Here is a 26,052-nt window from a genome sequence, read left to right as displayed (position 1 = left end):
GGCACCTGAACACACACACAAAGGTCGTGCTAAGGTAATCATTAAAAGCTATCTTCTTTTAATTAATATAGAGAAAAGATGTCTATCACAGTATTTAGAATAATATGTTCAAGTTCAATTGAGGAAAAAAAAAGAGAATTTTGCCTCTATGTTTTCCTTCTACCGGGATGATTATACTTGATGAACCAACTCATATTCCATCATAGTATCCATGAAAGAGAGCAACCAACTTGTAAAACAAACGCAGTATGAACGATAACTAGCCTGGCTTGAATAATAAAGAGGCCTATTTGGATGTTACAAGGTGGAAACTAGACTGGAGGTACATTCATGCTCATATAATCTTGTGATGTATATTATAAAATATAAATGTCAACCTAGCTTATAATGATCCACAATGACATCATGATAGCAGATGGCAACCCAGTTGAAGAATAACGATCCAGCGCTCGTTCTAGTATCATCTCCTCCAACAGCAGATGGAAACATCGACCAGCATGTTGGAAGCTGGCCCTAAGGATGCAGTCACCCTGTGGCTGGAACAGCATGTGAAAATGTTAGCATTCAAACCTGCACTGGAGATGCACCAATTGACTTTTAACAAGTGTTGTTGGAAGTGATTATGCAGTGTGGAGTAGGAACAGCTAGAAAGTATTATGAAGAATTGCATTCAACAGGCCCAATAATCACAATCTTATTTGTCAAGAAGCTTGTTCTCCTGCAATTCTTTGATGAAGGTAATCACAATTCTTATAAAACTAAAGTGCAATATTTAAACCATGACATATGGATACCTAGAACTTTTTATTTTCATCATTATATCTTCTATACTGTAATTTTTTTTAGAAAAGAGCATTTAAATAATTTGGATAAGATAAAAAGAAACAAAGAGCGTAGTTGATTGAAGTGCAACTTGAATTTGTGTAATTTATCATATAAGATGAATATGTTTGTTAATGTTTCATAAGATTCTCTTACAAAGGAAATGATCTGAGTACAGGTAAGAGTATGAACACTTGTAAGACTTTATTAATTTATTTGTTTTATTAAAATCTGTTCACTAGAAACAAGTGTACATATCATATAATCCTTATTCAGATGTACTAATTATTAGCTTATAGAATATCTCAAATAAATATACAGTTATCATGTAAAGTTTATGGTTTGTAAATGCCATCATCATCTTAAATGTGTAAACCTTTGGTATCTAAACAGTCCACAGTGAATCACACGTGAAGAGCAGAGGGGAACAGTGTTATGGCTACAGTAATGTCATGATTCCCAATGAGGGAAGTCGTGTGATCTCCTTTTTATTATATATATCAAAATAGTTACACAAGGTAGATTACATAACAACCCTTCTTTAGTAATACAAGGATAATAAATTAATAGGGGTGCAAAAGGAAGATCAGAAATTACAACAAATTACAAACATTAATCTGGATCAGATTTAGACCAAAATAAACTGATCTAAATATCCAACAATAAAATATAAAGTCATGCCCATAGCCTCCCTCAAGTTGTGCATGGAGTTTACCATGTGCAAGTTGCTCTTCAAAAGCCAAAACCGATGCTTTGTTAACCCATTTGCAAATAAATCAGCCAATTGATCTTCCATTTTAACATATTTCACCTCAATCTTCCTTCGAATAAAGTGTTGGTCCATCTCTATATGTTTGGTCTTTCCATGGTGAATAGGATTTGAAGATATTTTGACGGCACTCTGATTACTACACAATAATGTTGATTTACCAATCTTTTCACCCAAATAATTTAGCAAATGTCTGATCCACATTACTTCAGAGGTGACCGATAACATAAATCTGTACTTTGCCTCAGTACTAGATCTAGCATGTTTCTTGCTACTCCATCATACCAAATTCCCAACAACAAAAACACAATGACCTGAGATAGACTTTTTCATCTGGATCACCAGCTTAGACTGCATTTGAGAAAGCCTCCACCTCTAGAATATCTCATCCTTGCACTCTCTTTTTGTAGACCAATCCATCTCTTAAAAGTACCTTTCAAGTATCTCAGAATTCTTTTCACAACCTCCATGTGTCAAATCCTAAGTTCATATATAAACTGAGATACTTGACTCACAACACATACAATATCCAATCTAGTGGAAGTTAAATAATGTAGCATCCCAACAATACTCATATAACTAGTATATTCATATAAATCACCTTCTTCTGCGCTAAGTGTCAATGCATAGTGTTAAGAGTATGTAAAGGTTTGCAATCTTTCATGCCTGACTTAGACAACAAATCAAGGCTATACTTGTGCTGCTGTGTCACCTGGGTACGGGTGCGGGTATAGGTACGAGTATGGGTTGTTAAAATGTAAACTGTAATATATATATATATATATATATATATATATATATATATATAATTTAATATTATTATATTTTCTTTTTCTATTTTTTTATTTTCTTTTTTAGCATCTAGTTCAATAGAAACTAGATATTTGATCCAGTCAAGTTCCTGAACTTGACTGTGCAAATAGTTGTTGGACTGTAGTCCAACAGCTATAATAAATGTTGTTGGACTGTAGTCCAACAGCTATAATAAGAGACGTTGGACTGTAGTCCAACGTCTCTTTTGGAGAGCTCAAAATGAGCTCTCCTCTCTCTTCCACTTTTTTGTATATATAGTGGTGAACCCCTTCAATGTAAATTACTATGCTTCTTAAGCACTTTGTTCATGAATAAAGTATTATTTATTTTTCAAGTGTTCTTCCTTTTATACCCTTTCAAGGGTCATGCTTGTAGTGTCTCCAATAGACACTTGTTTGTGAGTTATTCGTGCATTTGTTGAAGACCACCATTTCATTACATGGGTATGGGTACGGAGGGTACGACACGAAAATTCCAAAAAATGTGGGTAAAGGGACACGGCTATATATATAATATCACATAAATACAAAATAAATTCATAATAAACTGAATATAATTTAAATATATATGCTATATCTAAAATATATATTATATACTGAAAATATAATTATAACTATAAATTAAATACAAACTTGTATGTATGGAGGGTAAAATGGTGTGTACGGGGATACACATATCGACACGGGTACGAAGGGCAAAATAGAGTATATGGGTACCATAGTTGTGCTGAGATAGCATAAGGTAATCTCTATGTATGTCCACCTCCACACCAAGGAAATACTTTAGCATTCTTAAATCTTTCATTTTAAATCTCTTTAACTTGAGTAATATGCCTCTTTGAGCTACCTGCAACAATGATATCATCAATGATTCAACATATATCAAGAGCAAAGTAGTAAATCCTTTACCTTTATGTACAAACAATGAATGATCAAGAGAAGACCAATAGAAACCATGCTTCTGAATCTCTAGTGAGAAGCTCTCAAATCAGGAATGTGAGGCATGTCTAAGACCATAAATTGCCTTTGTTCCGGACTGCCATGTTTTTAACTTTTTGCATATGTAGTGTATACCTCTTTGGCACACTCCGGTGCTTGTAAATGGCCTTTGGCCTAAGAACCCCCGTATATTTCAGTAATGCCCCCCCCCCCTCTCTCTCTCTCTCTCTCTCTCTCTCTCTCTCTTTGTACTTATAAATTGCTATAAAGTTTATGCATCCTTGCCTCTTTGCTCTCTCTAACTCTCTCTCTCTCTCTCTAGAACACGAGTTCTAGAGAGAAGGAGAGATCTACCCTCTTTTATATGTTTTCTAATATTTTTATTTTCTAATTTGATTCTATCTAGAAGGGACTGACGTCCCTTCTACATGACTCTAATTAAGTAGAGTTCTACTTCATGTAGAACTCTACGTTATCCTCTAGATATTATCCTTTACTTAATTATTCTATTCTTATTTAATTATTAAATATTTTATTTAACATAATATTCTAAGAATATTCCAGAGGGTGTCGCCCCTCTTTGGAAGTCTCTATGGGGTAGAGTTCTACCCCAGCTAAAACAATACCTCATCCAATTTAAATTTTAAGTTGATTTTAAAGTTTTAAATTGGCCATGGTTGGATTTCGGATCTAAATCCATATGGATGCTACCTGAACTATAACCTAGTCAATATGGATCCTGAAGTGGGTCCAGATTCATATTAACTTGGATCAAACAGAGCAGATTCAGTATTATCCAATCCAGAAAAAGACAAAAATAGAGGATGGTCATTTTTAAAAATGTGATTTTTGGACCAACCGTAATTCGAATTCTAAAAAACAGGCCGCCAACATGAACAGTATTACGAAATGCATTCAACGGTGTATATACCTGATTTTTGCCTCCAAAATTTGCCTGAATTTAACCTGAATTTCGCTCAATTTTTGCACGAATTGAAAGGTTAAAAACAAAGAGTTTTTCAAACTATAATTGATTCAACTAGGTCTTGTCAGTGGGCTCCATGCCCAAACCCAACTGACACCCAAAGCCCACTGATGTCATATTTAATATATTTTCCATAATTTTTATCAATTTAATTATATATATAACATAAAAATTATATTTTTCAAATTTAAAAATCATGAAAAAATATGCAATATTATAGAAGATCATACTACAACCTTGGACACTACTTAAGGTTCGCTTTGCTTGTCTACAAGTGAGTGATCTACTGATGTAACGCCCCAAAATTTCAAACTTGCGAACCTTTCAGAAAACAGGTAAGAGACTAGAAAAAATCTCTTTCCTTCAGAGTTTGTTCATAAAATCAGCGGAAGACTATTCTTTTATTAATTCAGAAGGTAAGCTGACAACTTTGGGCACGTTAGCTAAAAGAACCAAAACTCACAAAATTCGGATATCCCAAGAAAAATCTGTTACAAACCCAAAACATTCAGGATGCGAGCTAAGAGCAGGAAGAATAAGTCTTGAAGCCATCTTGTCATCGCGTCATCGCCCGTGGTGTACTTAATCATCACATGTACCCATAGAATGGGTTAGTTTCGCGAAAAACTAGTAGGTGCACAAGAGAGACTACAGGAAACTGAGCAGTTTAAAGCAGATATGCAGTTAAATAGGTAAGCAGTGCAAACGGGTAAGTAGTGCAAGCGAGTAAGCAGTGCAAATGCGTAAGTAGTGCAAACGCGTAAGTAGTGCAAGTAGGTAAGCGGGGCAAGCGGGTAAGCAGCTCAAAGCAAGTAAGCAGCGCAACTGTCAAAACGTAGCAAGAAAATTCATTTGATTGTAAGTTGTGAACTACCACGCAACAAGCTTGTTTTCGTTCCTAGAACGAGGTCTCTGCATCCAATCATTATCAGGTCATCGTTTGTCGCTCTCACTACTTCTAACAAACGCTTTGTCCTGAACAACCTTAATTTATTTCAATCTCTCAAGGCTTTACGCGGCCAACTATCACCTGTTATGACTCACCTAAGGCGTCATACTTTTTCAGAAAAACCTACCCTTCCATAAAAGGTCCAAAACATGATCATGATCTAAAATCGCTAAAGATCCGATTCTCACATCAGGGTTCAGCATGTAATCATGCTAAAGCAGAAAGCCAAAACTATAGATTCATAAGTGGTTATCCCAAACAATCTCGGAAGATCATCACAGCTCACCATACCCTTTTATGGTAATCAAAAACACAAGTTCCACGTCGGATCGCTAGGTCTGGGAAAAAGTATGACCTCACAAGGAAATTACAGCCCTAGATAGTATACCTGGTTTTACATCGTACACTTCCTCACAGGAGTTCACCGTCTTTGCGGCTACCCGTTTGTGAACAGTGTACATCCTCACAGAGAATCTACCACTCTAGTTGGTTACCTGATTTGAGAAAAGTACAACCTCACAAGGAAACACTGCCCTAGATGGTATACCTGGTCTCAGATCATACACTTTCTCACAGGAGTTCACCGTCTTTGCGGCTACCCGTTCGTGGACAGTGTACATCCTCATAGAGATTCTACTGTGTCACCTGGTCTTGATCATACATACCCTCACAGAGAATCCTTTGAGAACCCGGTCCCCAATAAATGTCATATGCAATGAAAACTATTGTGATACACGCATCAACACAAATGACTACTCTCAGGGTCGATAGCCACTATAATAATCAACAAGATCAATGCCGAATCACCTGGTCTGGGAAATGTATAACCTCACAAGAAATTCCGCTCTAGATCGTATACCTGGTCTTGGACCATACACTTCCTCACAGGAGTTCACCGTCTTTGTGGCTACCCGTATGTGGACAGTGTACATCCTCACAGAGAATCTACCACTCTAGCCGGTTACCTGGTCTTGATCATACACGCCCTCGTAGATAATCCTTTGGAGATCAGGTCCTCTACAGATACCAGACTCAGTGATACATGCATCAATACAATCGACTGCTCCAAACAATTGACCGCTCTCGGGGTCAGTAACCACAATATGGGCACAAGCATGTATATCAGCAATATGCATCGTATCACTTCACATGGTAAAACAAAACACAAGATCACTCATTCCTCCAATAAGGTTCCATGAACCATGAACATATTATCGCATACTTTCAACACTTCTTATCACGTGGCATATCAATCACATCACACAGAAGCATATAATACTATGCATCGTGTTATTGCCACAAGGAACATTGCAATCCTCAAATAGGACCTTCAAAGCATGCGTAAACGACACAAGAGAACACGCAGATATGGCAATCCAGCTGATTCTATAGGCAAAGAGTAACTAACTCTATCTGACAGCCAAACAAAACAACTGAATAAGACAAGCACTCATAACAATGCTCACAAAACATACAATTACCATCAAATGGCTCAGTCGATCAGCAAGTAATTAAATTAATCGTAAGGCACAAGTTATTGCATCGCAAGCAATTCATAAGCTACACATGAAAAGCAATCATACGGTAGTAGTTATATCATAATATGTAAGCAGCTTATAAGACAGGCGGCTACATCAGTCCTAGTTGTCACCAGTTCGTAGATTACGAGATGTATGTAAAGTTACAGGCTAATATGTAGCAACTGGCATAATGTTATTATAATAAGCACTTAACTAGTATGAGAAGCTAGTTATTACTCAGCAAAGAACTGCGTAAGCAGTTTAACCAAATAGAGTAATGCCTTGACAGGCGTGAATAGCTCAACGAGTAGCATACTGAACTATCGAGCAAGCGAGCAATCAACCAATGTGAACAGACTTTATGTTTCGATATTACTGGCCTGCGGAACAACTGAGACTAGTTCGGGCGTCTGTTATTCTATGTATTTTCAATAGCCCGAATAGCTAGTTGAGTCCGCTCCTAAGGGAACGGCTTTAACCGGGAGGATTCCCCAAAGGCAGGTAAGTAGTGTCACGGATGCATCCAACTTCTGCAGAAGCGTTGAGCTAACTTTTGTAGCCCCTTTCCCCTAACTCCAATTACTGGGGAGGCCGAATCTTTGCCCGTAGGGTGGTTGTTAACAACCTGTCAATTAGAGTTTTGTACCGCTCCGTCCTCTCCCTTGACAGACAACAAGAAGCGAATGGGTGCGTTAGGGGTTGCTTAACTAACGACCCATCCTATCTTGTGGTCTTTAAACCACTCGAGCATCTTGCCTGTGAAGGCGAATAGTCATCATTTTATGTGATTACAACATTATGCATTTAGCACTGTTCGAAGTCGCACGACCGTCTCATCTGATCATCGCAGTACTAGCGTGTATTGCACGACTACAAGTACTCTAGGATGAAAGGGGTATAACTCATCAATAGGAGCCTCAACAGAAGTGTTTCACATAGATGTAATGTTTCTCAAAGTTTACTTTGTATTCTTTATCTTTTGAAACCGCCAACAACTTGTGCCAACATTTGGTATGTGATTTTCTCGAATCTCATCCGTTATCGGGTTATCTACATGTCTCGCATGACTCGATACCGGCCTCGATAGATGGGATACGGGTTTCTCAACAGAACCCCCGCTAAGAAGTTCGCATGAGCCCCAATTCGGGGTTACCCGAGATATGGCAAAATAGACAAACAGAACTGGCTAAAACACATTCTTCCAAATGCTTCGATTTGGGTAGTCTTTGCTGCTATTGCGCAGCTCCCTAAATCTCAAGTCTACTCTGTAGGACTGCGTAATCGAAGAGTCAGGATCCTTGCGAGGTATCCCTCTCCTTAGACGAGGATGTATCGCCAAACTCTCAACTCAACTCTTATCGCAAGAAAGAGAGAGCGGTAAATGCTTCTTCATCCTCCACGAGGATGCCTTGATGGCACATGCAATGAGCAAGAACCTGAGCGTCATCTGCAATAGCAAGGCAATAACAAAACATTTGCAAAAGCAAGAGCCCGGGCGCAAAGCGCGACGGCAAGGTAAAGACTGTAATCAGGACTGCGCAAGCAAAGCCTAGGCGCAATGCGCAGAGGCAAAAAGGAAGACGTGACAGAAAGTAAAGGATAAGAATCACAAAATTGCATCCTTGAGTTAAATGCATACTCGTATAAATATATATGATATATAAATGCATATATATTTATTTCATTATCTTTTTAGTTAATTGAACTCAATTCAATTGTCCAAGTATTCCGTGCAATCTTCCCCTACCTCGGGGGGTTACGAGCTTGCTGGCGTCTGCAAGTGTAGGCGATTGACGACTCGGGTTGCGGAGCGCGAGCAGGATTCGTCGTACGAGCTGCAAAAGCGACAGTCAACATGCTATCTCAGTCAGAAAGGTAGAGAGGACAGGGACGTTGCCATTGTCCTGACGTAAAGAAAATAGAGGCAGGGGCATCGTGCCCTTGCGCACTTGCTATAGCGCAAGAAGTAGGGGCAGGGGGCTGTGAGCCCCTGCTGACCTGCTGTCAGCAAATTACGAGGAGGCAGAGGGTTGCACCCTTGCCTGATGAAGGCAACGAGGGAGGTCGAGGCTTCGCCCTGTCTGCCGGAAGAGCAAAGAGGCAGAGGGCCAAGCCCCTACCCGTTAGCACAAAAGGGGGAGGCAGGAGGCTTCGCCCCTGCCTGCCGAATACGTAAAGAGGCAGCGGCTTGGCCCCTGCCTATCGAACACGTAAACAAGCAGGGGGAAAAGCCCCTGCCTGACGCCCGAGAAGAGGGAGCAAGGAGGGGGCTTGGCCCCTCCCCTGAACAACGGGGGTGCAAGGAGGTGGCAGGGGCTCGACCCCTGCCCACCCAATCGAGAAAAAGAGAGGGAGACAGGCGAGGAGGGGTGCTCGGCACCACCCTCCTGGTAGACCCAGAGAGAGAGGCAAGAGGGGAGTCCCCCTGCCGACGAGAGGCGACGACAGGGGGCTCTGCCGTCAGTCGACCCAAAGAGAGAGGCAGAGGGGGAGTCCCCCTGCCAATGAGGTGACGACAGTGGGCTCTGCCCCCTGTCAGTCCACCCAAAGAGAGAGGCAGGGGGGAGTCCCCCTGCCAATGAGAGGATAGGGACTCAGCCCCCCTGTCGGTCGACCCCAAAAGGAAGGCAGGGGGTAACCCCCTGTCAACGAGATGCGACGACAGAGGCTCCGCCCCCCTGTCGGTTGACCCAAAGAGAGAGGCAAGGGGAGTCCCCCTGCCAACAACAGGCGACGACAGGGGGCTCAGCCCCCTGTCGGTCGATCCCAAGAGAAAGGTAGGGGGTAACCCCCTGCCGATGAGAGGCGACGATAGGGGGCTCTGCCCCCCTGTCGGTCGACCCCTTACGGAGAAGAAGAAGAGGAAGAGGAGGCAAAAAGAAAAGAAAAGAAGAGGGGAGGTGGATGCGTACCCGGGGGTCGTCGGAGAGGAGCTCGGCGGCGGCGGCAGTGTTGGTAGACGAGCGAGAGAGAGAGGGCATCGAGCGAGAGTGAGAACGAGAGAGTGACAGAGGAGGAGAGGGTTTCGTATCGAAACCCCTCCCCTCCTCGCTTCACTTTATAAGCAAGAGGGAGGCGGTCGGGGGCAGAGAGTGCAGAGACTGAGAGACGAGAGAGCGAGAGGGGGAAGGAGGTTTCGAGAACCTCCCCCCTTCGCCGCTGCATGCTTTTAAAAGCACGCAGCCGACTCATCACCTGGGTCGGATCCGGGTCTGGATCTGGCCCGGATCCAAACGATTTTTTTCCTAGGTTTTACAACTGAGGTAAAGTCCCAGTGTGACAATTGAGGACCCCTCAAGCAAGTGGTGCAAGTGAAGAGTGATAACTTCAAGTCGTGTGTAGGATAGTTTTTCTCGTACACCTTCAGTTGCCGAGAAGCATATGTGATTGTAAAAGTTGTGAAAGTATCTCCAACAAGATACTAATATCAAGACCTTAATATTCTTGATATTGAACCCTCCACGAAAGCACAATAAGAACACTTTAGAACACTTGTGCACAAAAAGCACAACCCACAAATAACTCACAAATGCACAAAGGCATAAAATAATGGAATCAATTTATTGAGAACTTGGGCTTTGACTCAAAGCCATGAAAAAAATACAAAGGGGAGAACCCCTATTTATAACACCATTAAAGGGGCCTTGGAGGGGCTCCACCCATAGTCGTTGGAGCCCCTCCAACGGTCACAAATGTGACCGTTGGAGAGGGCCCAACGACTATGTTGGTGGGCCCCCCAAGGTACCTTTTCGGTACATACAAAAAGAACATAAAATAAAAAGAACAAAAAAGAAAAATAAAATAATTACAATCACATCCGAAAAGTGGATGTGCGCAAAAATAGGGAAAAGACTAAACTACCCTTATAACAAACCAAATAGAAATATATATTTTATATATATATTTGAGTAGATACATATACATATATATTAATATATGTATATGTATTACCATATATATATATATAAAATATATATATTACATTATATGATTATGTACATAATTTAACACCCCCCCTCAAACTTAGGGCAGGATGACCGAGAGTTTGCTAAGAAGGAAGTTGAAGCGCGGAGCACACAAGGCTTTAGTGAAGAAGTCCGCCAACTGATACTCGGACGTGACATATGGAAGGTCAATGATTCCTTGGAGATACGCCTCCCGAACATAGTGACAGTCCATCTCGATATGTTTAGTCCTTTCATGAAAAGTGTGATTTTTAGCAATATAAATCGCACTTTTGTTGTCACAGCAAAGCTTGGTAGGCCCTTCAATTTTGATTCCCATATCTTCCAGCAACTGATGAATCCAAACAATTTCTATGGTAGTAGTCGCCATGGCACGATATTCAGCTTCAGTTGATGATAGAGATACCTTTTGCTGCTTCTTGCATCTCCATGAGATCAATGAATCTCCTAAGAATACACAAAAACCAGTGGTGGAGTGACGGTTATTTGGGTCACCTCCCCAATCAGAGTCAGTATAAGCAATTAATTTTAACTCAGAACAGGAAGACAGAAAAACTCTCTTATTAATAGTGTGCTTTAGGTATCTCACGACACGCAAGATAGCACCCATGTGAACAGAAGTTGGTGCATGCTGAAACTGACTTGCCGTATGCACCGCATGTGAGATATCTGGTCTGGTGATACTTAGATACATCAACGAGCCTACTAGTTGCCTGTAGGGAGTAGGATCGGAAAGAGGAACACCATCATCAATCTTCATTTTTGCTCCTACTATAGCAGGAGTTTCACAAACTTTATCATCTGTAATACCTGACCTGTCAATAATCTCAGATGCAAGCTTAGTTTGAGTCAAAAAATACCCTCTATGAGAGTATGCAACCTCAATACCCAAAAAATAAGTTAAGAAACCCAAATCAGACATTTCAAACTTATCCTTTAATATGGACTTTATGCTTTTAATCCCTTTAGAATCACTCCCAGTAATAAGCATGTCATCCACATATAGCAACAAAATAACAATCCCTGCATTAGACTTTCTAACAAACAAGGCAGTATCAGTAAAGCATGATGAAAAACCATTATCTAACATCACAGAGTTAAACCTATCATACCAAGCTTTGGGAGCTTGTTTTAAACCATACAGTGCTTTCCGAAGACGAAGCACTTTCCCTTTAGGATACTCCATTCCAGGAGGAGCATCCATATATACTTCTTCGTTTAGATCACCGTTTAAAAACGCATTCTTAACATCCATCTGATAGATGTTCCATTTGTTTATTGAAGCAACAGTTATAAGACATCGGACGGTGACCATCCGAGCAACGGGGGCAAAAGTCTCCTCATAATCAATCCCATATTTTTTACCATACCCTTTAGCAACTAAGCGGGCCTTATATCTCTCAAGAGACCCATCACTCTTAGTTTTGACTTTAAACACCCATCTACACCCTATTGCTTTCTTATCTTTAGGAAGGTCTTGAACCTCCCAGGTTTTTGCTTTCCTTAGGGCTTCAAGTTCATTGTTCATAGCAACTATCCATTCTGGGTATTTTCGTGCTTCCTCAAAATCCCTAGGTTCTATGTACGAGTGAATGGCGCTTAGACAGGCTCTATACTTTGGTGAAAAAGACTCATATGAGATGAACCTAGAAGGGGGTTTTCTTGATCTTTCGGTCCTACGAAGATTTCCTTCACTTGAAGGGGTAGACTCACTATCATATCTTTCGAGGGCACTTCTAAATGTACTCCTATCTCTATGAGAGTAGGTTATCGGATCTCTTTGTGGTTCTTCATTAATGGGTTGATCAGTATGAGTTCCAACATTTTGATTGGTTTCATCATCGCTAGTATCATCATCTTCAGTTAATAAATCAAACAGAAAGGAATAATCAATATTCTCATCATTAGTTTCAAGTTTTTCGAAATCACTAACATTTTCCAAGAAGCTTACATTTCTGGAAACATAAAGTTTATCACTCTTAACATCATAACAGCGAAAACCTTTATGAGTTTCAGAGTAACCAAGAAAGGCACAAAGAATGACCTTAGGGGAGAGTTTGTCATTTTTATCAGTAAGGACAAAACATTTACATCCAAAAACCCTTAACCTGCTATAATCAGGTTCTTTTTCGTATAATTTTTCAAACGGGGAAATCTTGTTCAAGTTTTTAGATGGAAGTCTATTTATGAGATAGACAGAGGTAAGAGCGGCCTCCGTCCAGAGTTTTTTCGGTATATTTTGAGAGATGAGCAAAGTTCGTGTGGTTTCAATAATATGCCTATGTTTCCGTTCAGCCAACCCGTTGTTGGGGGGGTTTGGGACAAGACTTTTGATGAAGAATTCCATAGTTTTCAAGATAGCTTTTAAATTCATTGGAAAGGTATTCGCCACCCGAATCGGTTCTAAGAATTTTCAAATTTCCATTGAATTGATTTAAAACCATCATACGAAATGTTTTGAAAGTTGAAAAAACTTCATATTTATGTTTAAGGAAATATATCCAACTAAACCTAGTGAAATCATCCACAAAGATAACATAGTACGAAAAACCTCCCTTGGATATCACCGGAGCGGGACCCCATACATCGGAGTGAACGATTTCAAAAGGTTTTGTTGTAAACATGGATCTTTGAGGAAAAGGAAGACTTCTCATTTTTCCAAGAATACATTCATTACAAACAAAATTTTCATTACAAAGATGCTTAATAAAAGGCAAATAAGAGATCTTAACAATGTTGGGATGACCCAATCTCTTATGCCATACATGAATATCTTTGTTTTGAGCAACATTACAAAATTGATTCTTGGGAATTTTAAAAAAATCAACATAGTAGAGGTCTCCTCTTCTAGAGCCTTCCCCAATCAATTTCCCGGACTGGCGATCCTGTATCCAACATTTATTAGAAGAGAACTTTATATCGCAACCATATTCCGAGAGTTGAGAAACGGAAAGTAAATTTAAGTTTATTTTGGAATAAGACGAATTTTTGGGATAAAAAAATCTTGTTTTTCAAAATTGCCCATTCCTTTAATTTCAAGAGGGGTTCCATCCGCGGTTGAGACAAAAGATGGAAGGCGATTTTCAGAATAATTAGAAAGGAAACAATGACTTGGAGTCATATGAAACGAAGCACCAGAATCAAGTAGCCAAGATGTCTTACCAAGAGAGGAAGAAGATGACATGGCGGCTCCAGAAGTGCCTCCTTTGAGAAGAGGTTGAAGAGCATCCATAATTTGATGAAGCGAGAGAGGTTCATTTGATGTTGAGGGCCGTTCCTCCGATTGGGATGCTAAAGCCGCGGCGAGGAATTTCTTCCATTTAGGACAATTGGGTTTGATATGTCCCGGTTCTTTGCAAAAATGGCAAGTTAATTTGCTATAATCCCTCTTGCCATACCGATCACTTTGCCCTTGATTTTTGAAATGGGGCGGTTTGTAGGTCTTCAAATTATTACCGGGTCTCGACACGGCATTGACCACTTCATAGTCATTTTGAGAAGGTGTAGCAAGAATGCTTGGGTTATTTTTACTAATCCCCATGCGTGTTTCCTCACCACTTAACTTGGTGATGACATCTTCAATAGATGGGGAGGTAAAAGCCGATAGAAGGGAGGACCGAATTTGCTCAAATTCGGGTCTAAGACCATTCAAGAAGTTGAAGAAACGATCTTCTTCAAGTTGTTTGTGCCTTAACTCAATAGCTTCTCCACTCCATTTTGGTTCGAGCATGGCAAGCTCGTCCCAAATAGATGATAATTCGGCAAAATATTCCCGAATAGATAAATCATTTTGTTGGAGAGTCAAGGCTTTCTTTTGGAGGTAGTATTTGTGAGACAAGTCTCTTGACGTATACATTTTTTCAAGGTATAACCAAGCTTCGGAGGCCCTTTTAAATTTGATGATGTTGGCATTGATCTTGGTTTCAACGGACGAAAAAATCCACGACAAAATTTTGAAGTTCTTCATTTCCCACTCATCATGCCTTTTGGAATATTCTTCTAAGGCCTTTTGTCTATCTTCTCCTTCAAGAATTTTGATTTCCCCTTTCTCTATAATAGAAAGCTTGGGTTCGGGTTCCGATATGGATCCTTGAACATAACCCCAAAGACCTTTCCCTTTGATGTGGGCTTCCATGTTGCCGGCCCAAACATGGTAGTTTGAACCACTAAGTTTAAAACCAAGGGAGAAGTGGGAGTCTTTTTCACCCATTATGGAGAAGAGAAGATGAAAAATAAAGCGTACCTTGACGGATTTTCAACCTTTCTTTGACAAAAGTTGCTTCTAAAATATTGCCCGGAGCAAGTGCTTTACTCAAAAACTTCACTGGCTTGAGGGCACGATTTTCGAGGTGCTTCACAAGAGGCGAGATATACGATCTCCTTTCTTCCAACGAGGCTCTGATACCATGTGAAAGTATCTCCAACAAGATACTAATATCAAGACCTTAATATTCTTGATATTGAACCCTCCACGAAAGCACAATAAGAACACTTTAGAACACTTGTGCACAAAAAGCACAACCCACAAATAACTCACAAATGCACAAAGGCATAAAATAATGGAATCAATTTATTGAGAACTTGGGCTTTGACTCAAAGCCATGAAAAAAATACAAAGGGGAGAACCCCTATTTATAACACCATTAAAGGGGCCTTGGAGGGGCTCCACCCATAGTCGTTGGAGCCCCTCCAACGGTCACAAATGTGACCGTTGGAGAGGGCCCAACGACTATGTTGGTGGGCCCCCCAAGGTACCTTTTCGGTACATACAAAAAGAACATAAAATAAAAAGAACAAAAAAGAAAAATAAAATAATTACAATCACATCCGAAAAGTGGATGTGCGCAAAAATAGGGAAAAGACTAAACTACCCTTATAACAAAACAAATAGAAATATATATTTTATATATATATATTTGAGTAGATACATATACATATATATTAATATATGTATATGTATTACCATATATATATATAATATATATATTACATTATATGATTATGTACATAATTTAACAAAAGTATCTTCAACAAGATACTTTAGTTGATAACGCAATAACTGTAACGACCCCAATCCAGACCCTTTTAAAAATGCGGAATATTTTTTTTTTCTAAGAGTTGCGGAAACCTTCCCAGAGATCTGGGGTCCTCACAGTTCCACTTTTCATTGGATAGCCCATCCACCACAAACGAAGTTGCAATTATCATCCATATCAACCAACTAAAACTCTTTTATTAATGAGTAAGAAAATTTCAAAGACAAGGTTTTCTTCAACTGAAAGTAAAGTAACAATTGCAGAATTTAAAAGAACTGAATGACAAAAGAAAGAGCCAATACATCCTCTACTGAAGCTGACAAGCCCAAGTATAACTTATTCATCCCCAGATGCATGTCCAACTTCACTGTTCACCATTACCTGTGAAAAACCAACAAAGTAGGGTGTCAGAACCGAAATTCTGAGTACAGCTACTTCTAAAGAAACAGGTGAGAGAAAGAACATGAATAAGATTTCATGCAGTGATTTGATTGAGTACAGATATAAATTTTGCAACATTCAAATATCTATAACTACCAACAGTTGCATATACTTACCAGTCAAGAACAGTAAAGCAATGTCACATATCAATAACTAAATAACCAAACCTTTCAGCATGATTTCACAAAGTAAAGCGTATGCTACCACCAAATGATGTCATGATATCAAGAATGATCCAAACATGCATGATCTAATGCATAACAGAAAAATGCATGATTATGTGCAATGTATGATTTCTTCTGTTATCTTTCATTTAAGTTTCATTTTTCCATATGCATGCCCTATTAGATGCACACATATTTAAGTTCCTCTTTTTAATTACCGTGGCCCGCGGATACACCAAACGGGTACAAACCCCGAGGTCAAGTAGATTCCCAGGGTAGCTTAACACACAATTTGTATTTTATTACTGGGTTCCAACTTAGCCCTCGACCGATATCAGGAAACAGCACCATCCATCGGAACATTAGACCTCCACATCTAATGTCGGGGACACAAGGGACACCCCACGCCCACAAGTGTCACTTCCTTGGTACCATAAACTCACAGCTGTGACTAACACACCACTCCCGGGTAAAGTAGCGGGCTCTCCCTAAAACCGTGGCTAGGAGAAGAACCTCAATATCGGGTTCAGGGGCAACAACGCACACGGAGTTTTTGTATCCTCACAGTCTCCCCAAGACCGGATATCCAAGATTCTCATACTCCAGATGAGATACCCCAGAATGTAAATTACACTGTTCTTGTTCATTATATTTTTAATTAAGTCCATTTCTTTAAGTTTGCAACACATATGCAAAAGTAAAGTGTAAAACCCGCATCCTCCCTTGCGGGGACCCATTCGGGACTCCAGCCCGTATCAACCAGTAGAACAGTGTAGTAAAGTGCCAAACCATCTTATGTGGTTTAAGTGATGCAGTTAAAAACATAAATAAAAGAAAATCAAACCCACGGCTCTCCAGGCCGGTGATGGTCCAATTAGGCCATCGGTGCATCACATAATAAAACCAAGTAGTGTTTCACTCATAACACTAAGCCAAAATGCCAAACAGCATATATATTCATGCAAATATAAACCCAAACATATGCATGTCATAATTCATTCATATGCATTTTCAATATGTGTGTGTTACCTACATCATATATGGGTCTTAACCAATCTATGGTTTCTTTAAGTGTGTGAGTGTATATGTACCATTTCACATATAAATCAAGTGTACATGTTCAAGAAGACTTACTAATAATTGAATCATGCTCACACTCATGCGTACCATAGTCATAACAGTCAAGTGAAAGCATAAATCTCCACGACAAGTGTTTCCAAATGCACATCCATATATGCCAATATAACCAGGGACATAAAACAACAACATTCACAAGCACGGTTTCAAAGATTCATGTGCAAGGATTCACATATTTATACCAAAATGTATGTTGTCATCCCTTGATTAATTTTATTATATCATGTGAACACCCATGCATGTAGATTCAAGCAATAAAGCATTAGTTTCATGATTGCTCATGCCCATGAAAACAACTAGACAACGATATCCAAATCAAGCACAACAAATCAAGTCTAAGCATATTAGCATTTTCATTCACCTGTATGCAAATAGCCAGGTCTAACACGATTAGCTAGTATTCTGCAAAAATTAAAGTGCTAAGCTAAGCTTCCATATGAGCCATACTATACATGAACAAGGGTTCAATCGACCCGTCATTTGTCCACAAGCATGGACAGTTAAGGAAATGTATTTTACCATATTTTCCTTTGTAAAATATAGTCCAGCACCATTCGGCTGGGCTGGGCAGGGTTCCACACCACCCATGATCTTATGCTCTCCTTCCCCTCAATACTTATAACAAAATAACAAGACTAAGATTGTCAAAAACTGCACAATGGTCATGATAATTGGTTCTAACGCTAGTCAAAATAGACATTTCAGCTATCAATAATAAAGATCCCTAATAATGTTAGATCCTTTTTCCCTCAAGAATGTTTTTTTTTTCAAAACCGACTACTCATGGGAAACCCAAATCCAGTGCAACCAGAAAACTGCATGTAAACATAAGGCCAAAGCATGATAGCAGTAGCAGTATGTGCTACTGATCCTCACAATCCTGCAGGAGGCTAAGGAACAGAATGGGCTTTGCAGCCGTATCAACATCTTTCTGGCTATTTACATTAATAATGCTATTTAATATTATCAAGGAAAGAGGAAAGCAACCGAATAATTTCTGCCCTGTACTCAACAGAACAAGACTCCCTGCATTTCTTGAGTTCAAAACAGAACTTGATTACAATCAGTGCATAAAAGTTTCATTGTCATTGAACTCAATCCATACCAGCTTCTGTCAAAACTCATACCACCAACAGTAAATGTTAAGATCGTGCTAACGCTGAGCAAAATTTTTAAAATGTATTTCCAATGCCAAATCTACAAATTTAAAAGTATATATATAATACAGATTAAGTATTATATACATGAGCAACCATATCAGCCTGTCTTAGGGCACACCTCTAGATTATTTCTAAAAACTCAATACACCCGAATGAGAATTGTTGTACAGTTCCTGATCACAAGTAGCAATATTAAACCAAAAGTGTCAAATGAAGTATGCATCCATTAGTTTTTAGTTATAGAACCACAGCTTTCTTTTGTCCCACAAAACATGCATATTCAACATAGACTTATTACCAAAAATTTACGTATCTCATTAGCACACTACACATCGACAACATCAACTCAAAAAAGATTTGTTCACGCCTATTCTAACAGAGCCAAAGCATCTAATACATAGAAAGACAGAAATCTGAAACCTGTGTATGGTTATTACCCAAACCCCCTTTTCAATAACAAATCCAAACACCCCATAGCGTATTTGGATTTTCACGAATCAAAGGTATTCTCCCCTCAAATCCACGCATGGAATCGAACCCATGTTTGATCCCTTACCCGAAATCCAAGAAGCATCGTACCTTATTTCTCTGATTTTCCGGCGATCGGAGGCTGGAGACGTGCAGGCACGGTCGGCTGCTGGTGTCGCTCCACGCGGCTGCCGTGAACGAGGTTGCTTGCCGTGGCCTATGGTGGCTGGTGGCCAAAAACTTGCCGGCGACCTCCCTGCCTCCGGCGCATGCACCCAGACCGAGAGAGAGAGAGACGAGGAAGAGAGATGAGGGAAGAGAGGGATCGAGTGAAGAGAGATGGGGGACTGAGTGAAGAGGGAAAACCCCTCCCCTCCACTACTTTTATCGGCCCAAATTCCCCCTCCTCTTCCGAGATGGGCGCGGGGTCGTTACGCTCTGCGTAACCCCCCTGCGCCCCCTTCCATTTCTGCTAGGGTTTTATCGGGCAACCTGATAAAACCCAACTTTCCCCCTTACTGATCGAGAGGGTCGGGTCCGGGTCCGGGTCCATGACCCGCGACGCTGGGCCCATTTTCATTATGGACCCGGTTTCGCCCATGAGTGTCGGATCCTTAGTTGGATCCGTGGATCCAATTGTGGGTCCGACCCTATATACTAACATTTATATTTTTTTTTATAAATACTATTAATCATTTATTTAATTGATAATTAATATTATAAGCAAAATTTAACACCCCCATTGGTCGGTTAGTTACGGATTCTTTTATGGATCCGATTATGGTAACGGATCCGAGGCCCAAAATTAGAAAAATACCCACATTCTTAAACAAATAAAATATCAAAAAATTTAGGTTATTACAATAACTTTGAGAATAAATGTGCGAACATACACACAACAAGAACACTTGGAACACTTGTGCACAACAAGCACAACACCGGAATCACAAATGTGCAATTGCACTCATAAGATTCATAAACCACTAAAAGGTTGGGCTATAATCCCAAAACCCTTAAGAAAATACAAGAGGAGCTGCCCATATTTATAGGGCTTTTAGGAGGCATTGAGAGGGGTTCCACATAGTCGTTGGAGCCCCTCCAACGGTCACAAATGTGACCGTTGGAGGGGTCCAACGACTAGTGGGTTGGGCCCCTCCCAATGCAAGTACAAGACATTAAATGAAAAAAGAAAAAGTAAAAAATAAAAAAGGTAAAAATACAAAACCATATTCACGAAAATGAATATGTGTAAAACACCTAAACTACCCTTATCAATATATATATTTTATATATATATATATAGGTTAGATACATATACAACAACAACAACAACAACTACGCCTTCATCCCAAAACAATTGGGGTCAGCGATATGAACCAAAAAGAAATTCATTTTGGGTCTTCCACATGAATCATTTTCCTCCAATCATTTCTATCCAACGCCATGTCCTCGGTGAGGTTCAAAGCATTCATATCCTTTCCTATCATCTCCATCCAAGTCTTCCTAGGCCTACCCCGACCTCTTTTAACTAATATATTTTCCCATTTCTCCAACCTTCTAACTGGAGCATCATTAGGCCTTCGCCGAATATGTCCAAACCACCGTAAACGATTCTCTCGCATCTTATTTTCAATGGGTGCAACACCTACCTTCTTACGTATCTCTTCGTTCCGAATCTTATCTTTTATTGTATTTCCACACATCCATCTAAGCATCCGCATCTCAGCTACACTCATTTTTTGAATATGATGTCTCTTGGCAGCCCAACATTCCGTACCATATAGTAAAGCGGGTCTAATAGTCGTCCTATAAGCGGGTCTAATAGTTAATATATGTATATGTATCACCTTATATATATATAATATATATACGAAATTACAACATATTTTAATAGTGATAACCTTCTAGTGCTGCATCAGGACACATCCCAGGCCGATTCTCGAGGCATCGCTATACACCCCGAATCCTCCTGAACCAGAAGGTAAAGTCATGACTGGAGCCGAGGTCAACTTCTTTTTTAGCTAGTGGAAGCTCTCCTCGCTACGAGGTGACCAAACAAATTTCACTCCTTTTTGCTATAGCTTCGTCATTGGGACAGCTATATATGAGAAGTCCTAGATGAATCGGTAACAATACCCTATCAACCCCGAGAAATTTCTGATCTCTGTAACTGTCTTCAGCTGCTTGCAAGACAACATTGCCTCCACCTTAGCCGGATCTACCTCAACACCCTTTTCTGATATAACATGCCTGAAGAACATCAGCCTGTCAAGTCAAAACTCACACTTAGAGAACTTAGCATAAAGTTTATGTTCCCTGAGTGTCTTTAAAACGATCATCAGATGCTCTTTGTGTTTCTCTACACTCTCTAAATATATCAGGATGTCATCAATGAAAACAATAATAAACTCATCAAACCACAACCAAAAGACTTGATTCATCAAGTCCATGAATGTTGTTGGGGCATTCGTGAGTCCAAAAGATATCACTAAGAACTCATAATGCCCGTAACTGGACCTGAAAGTTGTCTTCGGGATGTCCTCTGCCTTGATCCGCAATTGATAATTGTAAAAGTATCGTCAACAAGATACTAATAACAATATTACAATATTCTTAGAAACAAATGCATACACATACGCACAACAAGAACACTTGAAATACTTGTGCACTAAAAGCACAACACAAAGTCACAAATGTGCAAAAGCATACCCAAGAGTCATAAGATTGAAAAGGTGTGTGGGCTATAATCCCAAAAGCATGAAGAATACACAAGGGGAGAGCCCCTTTAAATAGAGGAGGTGGAGTCCTTGGAGAGGCTCCACCTCTAGCCGTTGGAGCCCCTTCCAACGGTCACAAATGTGACCGTTGGAAGGGGCCCAACGATTATGGGCCCCTTCAAGGTGCTTTCTACCTTTTACAAAAAACAACAAAAAGAAAAAGAATAAGAGGAAATTACAAAAACATATTCTAAAAAGAATATGTTGTAAAAAGACTAAACTGCCCATACAACTAAACATTTAGAAATATATATTTTATATATATAATAAGTAGATACATATACATATATATTAATATATGTATATGTATTACCTTATATATATAAAATATATATATTACATTGCATGATTAGATTACATAATTTAACACCCCCCCCCTCAAACTTAGGGCAGTATGACCGAGAGTTTGCTAAGAAGGAAGTTGAAGCGCGGAGCACACAAAGCTTTGGTGAAGAAATCCGCCAACTGATATTCTGATGTGACATATGGAAGGTCAATGACTCCTTTGAGGTACCCCTGAGGAACATAGTGACAATCCATCTCTATGTGTTTGGTCTGCTCATGAAAAGTATGATTCTTAGCAATATAAATTACACTTTTGTTGTCACAGCATAGCTTGGTAGGTCATTCGATTGTGATCCTCATATCTTCCAGCAACTGATGAATTCATACAATTTTCATGGTAATAGTTGCCAAAGCACGATATTCGGCTTCAGTTGATGATAGAGACATTTTTTGTTGTTTCTTGCATCTCCATAAAATTAACGAATCTCCTAAGAACACACAAAAACCAGTGGTGGAGTGACGGTTATTTGGGTCATCTCCCCAATCAGAGTCAGTATAAGCAATTAACTTTAGATCAGACGAAGAGGATAGAAAAACTCCCTTGTTTAGAGTACCCTTAATGTATCTTACGACTCATAAGATAGCACTCATATGAACGGATGTTAGTGCATACTGAAACTGACTTACAGTATGCACTGCATGAGAGATATCTGGTCTGGTAATACTCAGATACATCAATGATCCTACAAGTTGTCTCTAGGGAGTAGGATCCGAAAGAGGAACACAATCATCAATCTTCATTTTAGTTCTCACTATGACAGAAGTTTTACAAACCTTTTCATCTGTAATACCTGACCTGTCAATGATCTCAGAAGCAAGCTTAGTTTGAGATAAGAAATACCCTCTATGAGAGTATGCTACTTCAATTCCCAAAAAATAAGTTAGAAAACCCAAGTCAGACATTTCAATTTTATCTTTTAAAATTGATTTTATACCCTTAACCCCATTAGAATCACTTCCGATGATGAGCATATCATCCACATACAACAGCAAAATCACAATCCTTGCATTGGATTTTTTAACAAACAAAGCAGTGTCAGTAAAGCAAGAAGAAAAAACATTTTCCAACATTATTGAGTTAAACCTATCATACCAAGCCTTAGGGGCTTGTTTTAGGCCATAGAACGCTTTCCTAAGATGAAGCACTTTTCCTTTGGGAGTCTCTATTCCAAGTGGAGCATCCATATAAACTTCCTCATTCAAATCACCATTCAGGAAGGCATTCTTAACATCCATTTGATAGATGTTCCAATTGTCAATTAGTGCAACAGTGATGAGACATCGAGCAGTGACCATTCGGGCCACAGGCGCAAAAGTTTCTTTATAGTCAATCTCATACTCTTGACTATAACCCTTGGCAACCAATCGAGCCTTATATCTCTCAAGAGATTCATCGCTCTTAGTTTTAACTTTAAAAACCCATCTACACCCTATTATTTTCTTACCCTTAGGAAGAACTTGAAATTCCCATGTCTTAGCCTTTTTTCAGAGCTCCGAGTTCACTTTCCATCGCAACTATCCATTCAGGACTTTTACTAGCTTCCGCAAAGTTTCTAGGTTCTACGTAGGAGTGAATGGCACTAAGACATGCTCTATATCTAGGTGAAAAAGAATCATATGATATGAACCTAGAGGGAGCTTTTCTGTGTCTTTCGGTTCTACGAAGATTTTCCTCACCTTGAGGAATAGTCTGACTATCATCATATCTTTCAAGAGCACTTCTAAAAGTGCTCCTATCTCTATGAGTATAGGTGATGGGATCTCTAGATGGCCCTTCATCAATATATTGGTGAGAAGAGTAAAGCGGAGAAATGATTTCCTTAATATCAATATCACTTGAGTCATTCTGATTTGACTTATCATCACTATAATCATCATCTTTGGCTAATAGTTCAAACAAAAAAGAATAATCAATATTTTCATTATGTAATTCTGGACTTTCAAAACCACTAAGATTTTTCAAAAAACTCACATTTCTGAAAACATAAAGTTTGTCATTTTTAATGTCATAACATCGAAAACCCTTATGGGTTTCGGAATAACCAAGAAAGGCACACGGAATGGCCTTTGGGGAAAGCTTATCATTTTTATCTGTAAGGACAAAGCACTTGCATCCAAACACCCTTAACCTGTTGTAATCAGGTTCTTTTTCATACAACTTTTCAAAAGGAGAAATTTTACTCAAATTCTTCGATGGAAGTCTGTTTATGAGATATACTGAGGTAAGGGCGGCTTCAGCCTATAGTTTTTTTGGAATGTTTTGAGAAATGAGCAAGGTTCTAATTGTTTCAATAATATGTCTATGCTTCCGTTCAGCTAACCCATTTTGTTGTGGGGTTTTCGAGCAAGATTTCTGATGGATAATACCATAACTTTCAAGGTAACTCTTGAATTCATTTGAAAGGTATTTACCACCAGAGTCACACCTAAGAATTTTTAAACTTCTATTAAATTGATTTAAAAGCATCATATGAAAGGTTTTAAACATTGAAAAAACTTCATGTTTATGTTTAAGAAAGTATATCCAACAAAACCTAGTGTAATCATCCACGAAAATAACATAATACGAGAATCCTCCTTTAGATATCACAGGAGCGGGTCTCCATACATTGGAATGAACAATTTCAAAGGGCTTTGTTGAAAACATGGATCTTTGAGAAAAAGGTAGAATTTTCATTTTCCCAAGAATACAATCATTACAAACAAAATCTTCTTTACAAAGATGTTTAATAAAAGGCAAATAAGAGATTTTAACAATGTTGGGATGTCCCAATCTTTTATGCCATACATGAATATCTTTGTTTTGAACAACATTACAAAATTGATTCTTGGAAACTTGAAGAAAGTCAACGTAGTAGAGTTCGCCTCTCGTAGAGCCTTCTCCAATCAATCTCCCGGACTGGCGATCCTGAATCCAATATTTATCAAAAGTGAATTTTACATCGCAACCATGATCCGAGAGTTGAGAGACCGAAAGTAAATTTAAATTTAATTTTGGTATAAGACGAATTTTAGGGATAAAAAGATCTTGTTTTTCAAAATTTTCTATTCCTTTAATTTCAAGAGGTGTTCCATCCGCCGTTGAGACAAAAGATGGAAGAGGATTTTTAGAAAATTCAGAAAAGGAGCAAACACTTGGAGTCATATGAAAAGATGCGCCGGAATCTAAAAGCCAACATATCTTACCGGAAGGTGAAGAGGTAGACATAGCGGCTCCGGAAGTTCCTCCCTTGAGAAGAGGTTGCAAAGCTTCTACAATTTGATGAAGAGAAAGAGACTCATTTGACGATGATGGTCGTTCCTCTTGTTGAGATGTCATGGCCATAGCAAGTATTTTCTTCCATTTTGGGCATATAGGTTTAATGTGCCCCGGTTCTTTACAAAAATAACATATAATCTTGCTATAGTCCTTCTTTACACCTTGACCAATTGAATTTTGATTCTTGAAGTGAGGAGGCTTATAAGTTTTCAAATTTCTCCCTGGTCTTGATACGGCATTAGCGCCTTCATTTTCTTCATTACTTGAAGTAGCAAGAACACTTGAATTGTTTTTGCTAAAGTTCATACGAGTTTCCTCCCCACTTAGCTTTATAATGACATCTTCAAGAGAAGGGGAAACGAAGGAGAAAAGGAGAGAGGACCGAATTTGCTCAAACTCGAGTCTAAGGTCATTAAAAAAATTAAAAAAATGGTCATCTTCCAATTGTTTGTATCTAAGCTCAATAGCTTCTCCACTCCACTTAGGCTCAAGCATTGCGAGTTC

The 26,052-nt window shown here is 39.3% G+C and overlaps 1 protein-coding gene across 3 annotated transcripts in view; it reads right to left on the bottom strand.

Annotated features, from left to right (window-relative positions):
* Positions 1-249: 249 nt before the first annotated feature.
* LOC149813000 (Major facilitator superfamily protein) overlaps positions 250-26,052 on the bottom strand; it is a 162,887-nt gene continuing 137,084 nt past the window's right edge. For 2 of the 3 annotated variants that reach the window (XR_016428298.1, XM_089991753.1), the window contains one exon: positions 250-536. The gene's annotated coding sequence lies outside the window, so the exon portion shown is untranslated. Of the gene's footprint in view, positions 576-26,052 lie in introns of all 3 variants that reach the window. The other variant, XM_089991755.1, reaches the window with a different exon arrangement.

Source organism: Nuphar pumila, chromosome 16 (assembly GCF_984573655.1).
Source record: "Nuphar pumila chromosome 16, dmNupPumi1.hap1.1, whole genome shotgun sequence".
NCBI lineage: Eukaryota > Viridiplantae > Streptophyta > Magnoliopsida > Nymphaeales > Nymphaeaceae > Nuphar > Nuphar pumila.
This window is presented reverse-complemented; position numbering and strand designations above follow the sequence as displayed.